Raw genomic sequence first — 10,000 nt, forward strand, 5'->3', positions numbered from 1 at the left:
ACTTTATATTCGTACTACGATTACAAGATTATATTTAGCTTTTTAGGCTGAATCATAATAACCTGGACCGGGATACACAGACGCACTTTCGATCCATTCCCTGTCGCAACTCTGGTTTTGAGTTGCAGGGTGGATAAGGAGGCTGCCGATTTTTCCTCTCCCCTCTTCTAAACTCATATATAAATCTTCGTGGCGAGACGAAAATTACTCTAGGTTATAACTGTTCTCTACAGGACGATCAGGGAAAGGAGAGCAGAATCCAACTTTGTGTAGTTCTTCCTACAAAAAAAAAATCCCGGTTACGACAAGGAATGGATCGTTAGTGTGTTTGTGTGTCCTTAAAGACAAAATACAAATACGCCACAACATTTGAAGGGCTGAAGTGAATCAAATCGTACGGTGATATTCTGGGATGGGATACGCGAATATATTTACGATCGAATTCCTGTCGTAAGTTAGATTTGTCTCTGTAGGAAGAAGCAGGGACTTGGGGATATTAGGCTCTCTCCCTTCCTTATTCTTCCTGTGAATTATATACAGATTCAGTATATGATTTTTCTCTCTTAGTTGAGATTTACTTTTTGTGGGAGAAACAGGTGACATGGGAAGACTTGCCCCTGCTCTTTTCCTTGCCCCTTCCCTTTTCCTTGTCCCTCCCCTTTTCCTTGTCCCACCCCTTTCCCTTGCCCCTCCCCTTTCCTTGTCCCTTGCGCAAAAACAAGCCCAAGTTAGGACAGAGAATTGACTGTAAACCTGTTCGTCTTCCACCCCGTCCTTAAAATGAAAAGTCGAGATTGAATTGCATTGAGTTACATGTACAAGATCCCAGCTAAGTCATTTGGTGGTATAGTTCATTCACATTAACTTGGCTCAGAGTTTTCATCACTTTGCAGTTTGTTTCACGTAGCTCAGTGGCAGGAAAAGACAATACTGTGGCTCTACATCCATTCCTATAGCACATCTTCGTGACCAGCATCATATTCTAGTGTTAATTTGTGTGGCTAAGATTTTTCATGGCTTTCTAGCTTATTTCACGTAGCTCAGTGGCAGGGAAAGACAGTACTGTGGCTCTACATCCTTTCCTGTAGCACATCTTCGTGACTAGCATCATATTCTAGTGTTAATCTGTTGTTATACCTCAACATTCAAGATGGAGGGATGGCAGTTTTAGGCCAGGGTGAAGTGAGCAGAGTACAGTGAGGAAAAAAATATACTTCAAACCCTCTTATTACGTAGTTACTTAAAAAAGAGCAATAACAAATAATTAACCCGAATATATATGAAAAAAATCGAAGAGAAGGGGTAACGAATAAATATGGAAAGAATCGAAGAGAAGGGGTAACGAATAAATATATAAAAAAAATCGAAGAGAAGGGTAACGAATAGATATTTAAAAAAATCGAAGAGAAGGGGTAACGAATAAATATTAAAAAAAATCGAAGAGAAGGGGTAACGAATAAATAAAAAAAAAATCGAAGAGAAGGGGTAACGAATAAATATAAAAAAGAATTGAAGATAACGGTTAAATATGAAAAAGAATCGAACTGAAGGGGCTACGGACATTTCACCACCTCATCACGACTTCCTACTTAAAAAAAATGAATAAGAATAAAAATAAACTGTGCTTTCTGTATTGCTTAAAATATTGTTGTTGTTAATAGCGAGGATGAGTGTATAGAATTTCGTTGTCCAGTTATAAGCCAAGAGTTCAGAGGTAAATATGATGAGTTAACGAAGGGATGGTGTTAAGGACGTTTCTGAAGCTTGTCACGTTTCCCATCACATAAAAATAATGAAAGGGAGGGGGAGACCGAGGATGAGATGGGGGGATAGAGTGGAGAGGTATATGAGAGAGGGGGGTGTAAGCTGGGGGGAGGGCGGCGAAATGGCAGGGGACAGGGTGACGTGGAGGCGATTTGTTTGTGGCAACTCTTTACGGGATTGAGACGTCTGGCCATAGATAGATAGACAGATAGATAGAGTTTAGGATGATGATAGTGTTTTTTATGAAGTTATAAGAAAAGGCTTGAGATTAAATATGAAACAAGTCGTCCGAGGAAAGGTGTTAAGGACTCTTCTGGAACTTACATTTTCCATTATGTAAAAAAAAAAAAATGATTGAGTTTAAGATGGTGAATATATTGATGGTGATTATAGTGTGTGTGTGTGTGTGTGTGTGTGTGTGTGTGTGTGTGTGTGTGTGTGTGTGCTACAGTTGTAAAAAAAAAAAAAAGCCTTGAGAGAATATGAAACTTTGGTCCAGATTCCCGTCAGTTAAGGAAGCTCCCAAACACCTCTTCGTAAGCGATTTATTTTGCGTATTACACCTTGCTATCCTCTTCTGTGTCATTTATCAGATATCACCATACTCTTCATATGTAATGTACAAACTATACTAACCGTCCTAATCCAAAAATAAATCGCTAAGGAAAAGGTGCTAGGGAGCCTCCTGAAGTGACGAGCGTAGTGGCATTAGAGGCGTAAAGGACCTTGCGAGAACTATCACGTTTTCTCAGACATAAAAAAATTAATGATGGAGTGAAGGGCGGTGAAAATATTGATGATAGTGATTGCAATGATGGGTTTATTTTTTTGAGTACAGCTGTAGAAATAACTCGTAGGAAATTCTTTAGCGTAGAAATAATAATAATAATAATAATAATAATAATAATAATAATAATAATAATAATAATAGTGAGTTTAGGATGGTGAGAACGGTTGTTGATAAAATGGGTATGTGAACGGGTGCTTTTTGTTGTGTATACTTGCGAGTAAATCTTTATCAGAATTACCCCGTCGTATCAGTGGCTTTGACAGTGATGGTGACGGTGATGATGACGGTGAAGCAGTGACAGTTCATCTTCCTTCCTTATCTATTTATTTATTTATTTTTGTACTTGCAGCAGGGCAAAGTGGACACAAGGTGGCGACAAAGTGATTGCTATTGATATCTCGAGTAGGACACATATACCACCTAGGTTGTTTACCGTGTGGAGAGCTGATATTTACATCCCCTGCCCTCAACAGCGATTTTCTTTCACTGTATATCGTCTCTCTATTTTTCTTGGGTCTTTCATGCGTGGGACAACTCTAGTACTCTACTCCAGCCAGCGCCAGAAGAGATTGAACTGAGAGTGAAGCATAGAAGTGCAAGTGCCAATAGTGTCGCCGTTAACTCTCTCCCAGCAAACGCCAGACGATCGTGTTGATTTAAGAGTGAGTCACAGGAGCCCGAGTGTGTCTGTATTTCCCACACTCCACCCCGCTTGTTCGTTAACCTTCCAAGTATCACAGGGCATTGCTATCGATTCTTCAAATTCGACGTATTTTATTCTCTGCTGTTACGTGTTGTTCCTTGATCCGTTCCTGCCCTTCCTTGTCTTTCACCCCCGCTACTCCTTGCTCCACTACCGTTACTCCTAGATCCACTCTGCCTCTGCTTGTTCCTGTTTGATTCACTCCTGCTTCTCCTTGCTCCATTCCTGCCATCCCTCCTACTCCTTGCACCACTCCCGCTGATCCTTGTTACTTCCTGATCCACTCCTTCAAATCATTGTAGATCTGTATTCCACTCCTACTCCTTCCTCCACTCCCGTTGCCTCTCGTTGCACCGCCATTGCAAGCCCGCGTACCTAACGTGTCAGTGCCCCAGCCCACCTGTTTACCCCTCTCCACCATCCTTGCCTTACCTGGTGGCGTGGACCTGTAGGCGTGTACCAGCAGCAGCAGCAGCATCACCTGACACGTCCAGCAGGGGTGCCAACCTTACCATCGAGCCACAGGTTAGTTCCCCCTGGCTCACAACTCCGCTACCCCACTGTTTTTGTCCAGCATCACAACACTAGCAAAGGTTCGGTAACTTTCCTGTGCCAGCATTGTATACCCACGAGGCAGTATTTGATGACTAGCCCCGGCCAGAATAACAGTCCTGCCTTCCTCATTTCTCATTCCTACGACCCTTGCACCACTGTTTTCCTTCGGCATTGCATCCTGTCTTCCATATTTCCCATTCCTCATAGTATCCTTCCAATATTTTCTCCCCCACTATAACAACACTAGATAGTCCTAAGCAAAGGTTTGGTTGCAATCCTCTTCCAACATTTGTCTTCTGCCTTCCATAACTCATTCTTCCTCTCATTCTTCCCCTTCAGTATTTGTTCTTTCTTCAGGAGATTATTCCTTCATCACGTCCTTTGTCCACTATCTCAACAGTCGGTACAGCAGGGAGAAATAGTTGGTGACTTTCCTCTGCCAGTATTGTGTCTTGCCTACCATATTTACCATTTCCTCCCAGAATGACACTGATGTGCTCTCTCTCTCTCTCTCTCTCTCTCTCTCTCTCTCTCTCTCTCACACACACACACACACACACACACACACACACACACACACACACACACACACACACACGGTAGAAAAGCTATCAGGGAACATTTACTCATAGCTGTACAGTGTTCCAGCGGCCGACTCGCATACGCCTGCCGTGGATGGGTGGGTCTGCTATACACCTTCTTGTAATACCATCCATGTGAGTTTGAGAGAAGCCAGACTTATAGTGAACAGGGTGACATGGAGGCGATTTGTTTGTGGCTACCCCGTACGGGATTTAGGCGTCTGACGATAGATACACGTGGATGGAGAGATAGGTAGTTGGATATAGATGAAGACGGGTAGACAGATAGATAAATAGATAGATAGAGACATGCAGACGATCAGACAGGCTAACCAGCTTACAGAGAACGAATATACTTTTAGTTGTTTTGAAATTTAACAAAAAGTATTGGTTGTCACTGAAAAAATTATTTGAAGTTCGTGACAGTGTTGTGTAAGGAGTGTTACGTGTGGGTGTGTGGGTGGGAGGGTGGGTGGGTGGGTGTCTTTTAGAGAGAGAGAGAGAGAGAATCATTTACTTAGTTCAGTGAGTGAGTGAATTAGTTTTAGTCAGTTAATCGATCAGCCAATCAGTCAGTTGGTTAGTTGGTTGGTTACATAGATAGATAGATAGATGGATGGATGGATAGTCAGATAGATAGATGGATGGATAGATAGAGAGAGAGACTAGTAGGTGATATGTTTATGTTGCATTTGCCCTGCCATGCTGTCTGCCTCGCCACTGTCATTGTTGTTTTTATTGAGACAAGAATTTCCTGTTTGTGCACCTGATTCTCTGCTCAGTACGGTAGATTCACACACACACACACACACACACACACACACACACACACACACACACACACACACACACACACACACACACACACACACACACACACACACACACACACACACACACACACACAGAAGAACGGTTGGCCATTATTGTCTAAGTTCGTGTAATTATTGTATCAGTCTGTGTTGTAATATTCCTTTCCATCGCAAAAACATATGTACCGTAGTATTCACCAGTGTAAAGATTCACTATCGTAATGTTGTGTTCTAGGAGGTGAAAAAATAATCTTGATACTGTAATCTTTGTGTTTCAAGTGGCAGTGATTATTCGTGTTATTATCCTTTGGTTCCTTCCCAGCAGCCTTTTAGCACGTTCCGCACCTTTACATATCACCACTTCAGGGCTAATATCCATCGTCCATACTGACAACTTGATAGGGTTTTATTGAAGACTAAAGTTATGGTGTTAGGAAGACTGCTGTTGTGACATGTACCTGGGTCCTGGCGATTTTCAGTTATGCTTTAGTTATAGGGTAGGTGTGAGTCTCCATGGTTACTTGTCAAATCAACCCTCTCATCTGACTACACCTGGCCATCGCGTGAGCCGAAAGGGGTTATGAAATATTCGCCTGGTGTAAAAGAAAAAAGTAAAGAATAGGGTTTGCCGTTAGTTTATATTAGTGCCAGTTTTCTCATTTTTCTTCTTTCTTTTTTTAGGGTAACTTTCGTGCCGGCCGGGTGTATTTTATTTTCCCTTACCGTATATGACACACACGTGGCCTCTATGACACACACGGCCTATATGACACACACACGACCACTTCCACACCAGCTGTTTGTGCCGTCCCTGCCACACGCGAGAGACAGCAGGTACTCAGGGCCTGCAACATGTGCCACACCTCGTCACGGGAGCAGTGTCCAATAGAGCTAAAGATAAATAAGCTTGGGTGTTACTTCAGTGCATTGAATTAACAGATTGAGTAACCACGAGCCATGCATTATTTTCTCGTCATCGCGGTAATCGTATTCAGGAAATGTATTCTCTCTAAAGACAGCGGACCAGTGATGAGTCACACATCTGGAGTAAGAGACAACTGTGAACCTGGAACAGGCAGACCTTGAATATTTTCCCCTCGTGAAAAAAAAAAAAAAAAAAAAAATCGTAGACCAGAAACAGGTTAACAGAGGGTATGGCAAGAAGCCACACACTCGTTGCTCACTCTGCAGACTGTGGTGGGTGATGTGGTGCAGGTGTGGTGACGGCTGCTGAGTTGCCATCCAGCCTACCTGCACTACACCACAGGTACAAGAACAAGTCAGGCTGTTGTGGCTGGAGGTGAACTGCACCGCGAGTGAAGACAGGGACTGAACACCCGGCCACTCAGCACGCCATCCACTGCTTGTAATGAGATCAACTCTAAGCAAGTAGACATGCAACTACTACCATGACAGCAGAACAGGTTTTGAAGATGTGGCAACAGCATATTGAACTAAATACGAGTAGATATCTCAATGCATGTTTCACTTTTATATGTGATGAACTTGTAAACCCTTCGCTTGAACAGATATTAAAAAGATCCGTGCAGGTTAAACTACACGGCCCACGATACACCTAGGATTTAACAGAGGTCTTATCCCTGTTGCCGTATTTACCTTATCTCTGTGTCAAGCTGGTATTTCGTAAGATAATTGGTACCTTAGTGAAGTTTTCCATGCAGCAGCCATGTTAAATATCTATAATGATTAAGGAAACCGGACAGTGGTTGATAGTGGATTGAAGGAAGGACTTTAATAAACGTCTGTGGAAAATGATGCCCATTCGCGTGAGTACAAACCTGAAGGAAAGGTATTGCAAAGCGAAAGTACAAAAATTTCCCCCCTGGCACGTGGAAATGCATGATTGTGTTGCTATATTTGTGTCTAAAATGTATACAGAAATGTTCGTGTGTGTGTGTGTGTGTGTGTGTGTGTGTGTGTGTGTGTGAGAGAGAGAGAGAGAGAGAGAGAGAGAGAGAGAGAGAGAGAGAGAGAGAGAGCTACGTGGTATTAAGAGTGCTCTGTATTGAAACTGTGGGGTGTGTTGTCGGCAGAATATTATGCTATTGTTAGTATTGGTGCCCATGTGTTGTGCTACCCATGCAACATACCGTACCGTGTGTCTGGGTGAGGGTGGGGAGGGGGGAGAGTGAGGAGGAGGAGGAGGGGAGGGGAGAGAGAGAGAGAGAGGGGAGGGGAGAGAGACGAGGGGAGGAGGGAATTACCGGAACTTATCAAGGCTGTCACCCACCCATGAACCTTTCCCCCCTTTTTCCCCTCCCTCCCCCTTCTTCCCCTTCTCTCTTCCTTCTTTCCCTCCTCTCCTTTTCCCTACCTTCCCTTCATCCTCTCTCCCTTCTTCTTTCCCTCCCCTCCCCCCCTCTTTCCCCCTTCCTCATCCCTACGCTACCTCCTATCAGTCCTTCCCTTTCCTTCCATCCCTCATCACACCTTTCCTCCCTTCCTTCCCTCTTTCCTCTCTTCCCTCCTCCCCCCTTTCTTCTCTCCATTTTTTCCGCCTTTCTTCCCTCCTTTTCCCCTTCTTATTTCTCCCTCCTTCTTCTCTCCTTCACCCTCATCCTTCTCCCTGCTCTCTCTCTCTCTCGTCCATGAACCCTTATACCTCCCTCACCCTCTCTCTCTTAACCTTTCACCTCTCCTCTCATCTCCCTCCTCCACGCGTCACTCTTCCTCTATCTTCCTCCCTTCCCTCTCCTTCCCCTTTCGCTCCCCCCCTCCTTCCTTCTCCCCTTCTTTCCCCATTCCTTCTCTCCTCCATATTTTTCTTCCTCTCCAGTTTATATATGAAGATTTATTTTCACTCGTATCCCATTCACGTTTTTCTTCTCGTTATCGTATCTCGCCATCTTATCATTGCACATCCTTGCCCTTTACGTATCTTGCCAATTCCCACGTATTTTTGTCTTGCATTTTCGTGGCTCTCCCTTTCCCTCCCCCCTTCCTTGTGATTCATCCCCTCCCTCTTCCTTCTTCACTTCCGTCTTCCTCTTTGTCTTAACTTTCTCTTCCTCCTTTCCTCTGCTGCCATCCCCTGTTTCTCTTCCTCCTCTCCTCGTTCCTGTTTCCCCAACCTCTCCCCCATCCCTTCTCCATCCCTCGTCTCCCCCTCCTGCTCATCCCCTCCTACCCCCCGCAACCCTTTCCCCACCTCATGCTTCATGTCACTCTCACCTCACTCTGCCACTCTCTCCTTCACCTCCTCACTCTCATTCCAGTTTTCACTCGGGATTATTCAGGCATTTCCATTGTGTTTTACGGTTATGTCTGCCGTGTTATATTTCCCATTGTTCTTTCTCCGTTTGTTATATCCAGTTCAGTAATATATCCAGTTGTTCTGTTTCTTGTTCAGCTGTATTTCGTGTTATATCTGAGGCTATATTTTCAGGTCAGTAATATCACATCTGTTATTTCATTGTGGTTAGTTATTTTTTTTTTCATTTTCATTGTGCTTACTGTCTTTTCTTTTGTTCACTTGTTCACTTCTCTTTAATATGAGAGAGAGAGAGAGAGAGAGAGAGAATATGCCCGTATACTCTTATAAAGACGAAAGAGTTACTTGATGTGGCTGTAAGTGTCTGTAATTCATTCTTATTGTGTCCGGTATGTGCCGTGGTAGAGAGAGAGAGAGAGAGAGATTTATACACAAAGTCTGCCTGTTGTTCTTTCAGCATAAATTGGCTCAGATTTTTATCCTCGAGTAGCTTACAAGTTTAACGAAATTCAAATCCTTTAAACTGTTCACTGCCTAAGTCGGAATTTGAACCCTTCCCCTTTGGAACAGTAGACCAGCTCTGTTCCGACCGGGCCACCGCCTCCCCTCAGTGGCAGATAAAGACATTGCTACGGCTCTGCATCCCTTCCATGGCAGTTTTAGATCAAGTTAAAGTGAACAGAGTGTAATTTAGACCATCCGATCCAGTGCATTCATCCTCTTTTTTATATCGTGTTGTGTTGGGTGGGATGGAATGTATAAATTGAGCGACTGTTTGTTACTTCCGACGGCAGGGGTGAACGTAGCTCCATGTTGCCACCGCTGTCTGTTTTGTCTCACTTTTAGGCGTGGTTGTAGTAGTTCTCCCACTTTGTTTTCTCTTTCGTTGCTTCTGGGCCCTACTTCACGCTGTCTCTAAGTGGGGTACAAAGATTTGGATGATGATGATGATGATGAGGAGGAGGAGGAGATGATGGTGATGATGATGTTGAGGAGGAAAAGATGATGATGATGATGATGAGGAGGAGGAGGAGGAATTGGATAGGCTGGATCGACATCACTATTTTCCCCAGCATGGGTAAATGGACCTTGTTATTTTCACCTCTGTCTGTCTGTTTTAGGCCTTGGACCCGTAATGGTTTAAATCCGAGTTAAAGGGGGGAGAGAGAGAGAGAGAGAGAGGTATGGGTGTGATTGTGAACGTCTGTGCTCGCTTCCTTTGTCACTTCTCACCCGAGGACATGTGCAGTATCCGGGACCGTCACATTCTTGGAACCTCACGATTTCCACAAAAATACCTCCACACACACACACACACACACACACACACACACACACACACACACACACACACACACACACACACACACACACACACAAATACCTGTCCTGCCACTATGCACAAACCAGTTACTAGATCATTTTGTACTAGAAGAAATCATTGCAGCGAGAGGCCTTTGAACTAGATCATGATACTGTTACTGGCCTGGACGCACACTGTTGTTGTTATTATTATTATTATTATTATTATTATTGTTGTTGTTGTTCAGAGTAATATTGGAC

At 43.7% G+C, this 10,000-nt stretch overlaps 1 protein-coding gene across 3 annotated transcripts in view; it reads left to right on the plus strand.

The window, feature by feature from the left end:
- The window catches only part of ced-6 (PTB domain-containing adapter protein ced-6), a 102,087-nt gene that overhangs the window by 27,532 nt on the left and 64,555 nt on the right, over window positions 1–10,000 (plus strand). The window contains exon 1 of one of the 3 annotated variants that reach the window (XM_080269910.1): window positions 3,489–3,782. The exons of the other annotated variants lie outside the window; for them this stretch is intronic. The gene's annotated coding sequence lies outside the window, so the exon portion shown is untranslated. Of the gene's footprint in view, window positions 1–3,488; window positions 3,783–10,000 lie in introns of those variants that run through there. 3 annotated transcript variants of the gene reach the window in all.

This window comes from Coenobita brevimanus, chromosome 38 (genome assembly GCF_032717465.1).
Source record: "Coenobita brevimanus isolate Jiangsu-jjx chromosome 38, ASM3271746v2, whole genome shotgun sequence".
NCBI classification, from domain to species: Eukaryota; Metazoa; Arthropoda; class Malacostraca; order Decapoda; family Coenobitidae; genus Coenobita; species Coenobita brevimanus.